This window comes from Ascaphus truei, assembly GCF_040206685.1.
Source record: "Ascaphus truei isolate aAscTru1 chromosome 6 unlocalized genomic scaffold, aAscTru1.hap1 SUPER_6_unloc_1, whole genome shotgun sequence".
Classification (NCBI taxonomy): domain Eukaryota; kingdom Metazoa; phylum Chordata; class Amphibia; order Anura; family Ascaphidae; genus Ascaphus; species Ascaphus truei.
Window position 1 is genome coordinate 421,053 of NW_027453833.1, and position 1,804 is coordinate 422,856.

The 1,804-nt window shown below is 39.5% G+C and overlaps 1 long non-coding RNA gene across 1 annotated transcript in view; it reads right to left on the reverse strand.

The window, feature by feature from the left end:
- LOC142473368 (uncharacterized) overlaps window positions 1-908 on the reverse strand; it is a 1,925-nt gene extending 1,017 nt beyond the window's left edge. Inside the window, exons 1-2 of the long non-coding RNA XR_012790060.1 lie at window positions 403-908; window positions 1-182 (exon numbers count right to left, since the gene is read on the reverse strand). The exon at window positions 1-182 is cut by the window's left edge and continues 713 nt beyond it. This is a non-coding gene — a long non-coding RNA (uncharacterized LOC142473368). The remainder of the gene's footprint in view (window positions 183-402) is intronic.
- Between the last annotated feature and the right edge of the window lie 896 nt (window positions 909-1,804).

Consider the following 1,804-nt stretch of genomic DNA (forward strand, 5'->3'; position numbering starts at 1 on the left):
CATCAAGAGCATATACCTCTCACACCCCACTAATACATCAGGAACACATACTCTCAACCCCTACTAATAACATTCACCCATCAGGAACACATACCTCTCAACCCCTACTAATAACATTCATATATCAGGAACACATACCTCTCACTCCCTACTAATAACATTAATATATCAGGAACACATACCTCTCACCCCCTACTAATAACATTCATATATCAGGAACACATATTCACCCCCTACTAATAACATTCACACATCAGAAAACACATACCCCTCACCCCTACTAATAACATTCATATATCAGGAACACATACCTCTCACCCCCTACTAATAACATTCACACATAAGGAACACATACCTCTCTCACACCCTTACTAATAACATTCATATATCAGGAACACATACCTCTCACTCCATACTAATAACCGTCACACATCAAGAACACATACCTCTCACACCCCACTAATACATCAGGAACACATACCTCTCACGCCCTACTAATGACATTCATATATCAGGAACACATACCTCTCACACCCCACTAATACATCAGGAACATACACCTCTCACCCCCTACTAATAACATTAACACATCAGGAACACATACTTATCCCCTACTAATAGCATTCACACATCAGGAAACACATACCCCTCACCCCCTACTAATAACATTCATATATCAGGAACACATACCTCTCACACCCCTACTAATAACATTTCACACATCAGGAACACATACCTCTCACCCCCTACTAATAACATTCACACATAAGGAACACATACCTCTCTCACACCCTTACTAATAACATTCATATATCCGGAACACATACCTCTCACCCCCTACTAAGAACACTAATACATTAGAACATATACCACTCGCCCCCTACTAATAATACTAATACTTTAGGATATACACAACTCACCCCCTACTAATAATACTAATACATTAGGATATATACAACTCACCCCCTACTAATAATACATTAGGATATATACGACTCACCCCCTACTAATAATATTAATACATTAGGATATATACAACTCGCCCCCTACTAATAATACTAATACCGTAGGATATATACAACTCACCCCCTACTAATAATACTAATACATTAGGATATATACAACTCACCCCCTACTAATAATACTAATACATTAGGATATATACAACTCACCCCCTACTAATAATACATTAGGATATATACAACTCACCCACTACTAATAATACATTAGGATATACACAACTCACCCCCTACTAATAATACATTAGGATATATACAACTCACCCACTACTAATAATACATTAGGATATATACAACTCACCCCCTACTAATAATACATTAGGATATACACAACTCACCCCCTACTAATAACACTAATACATTAGGATATATACCTCTCACCCCCTACTAATAACACTGTAACAGGGACTTATCACTGTTTAAGAGAAACTGCGTCTAAATCCAGCAGCAAGCTGGTTAATTACACACAAGCAATGAACCAGACTCCACTTGGCTGATTAGGACTCTGAGAAAAAGCCTGATGTGAGAAACAGGAGAGATTCCTTAGCTCACATTTGGCTGACATAAGGAGAAGGGGGACTGCAGAGATTTTCCTTAGCCCACAACTGGGCTGACCTTAGGAAAAGATAATGTCTGGATGCACACAGAAGGACTGTATGCTGACAGCAAGACAAGGGGACAAGACCTTATACCTGGACACAGAGAGTGCCATAGCACACAAGGGTGCTGACCCAGGAGAGCAGAGAGGCCTTCCCCTACCGCTACAACAGAAACAGATACGAGAC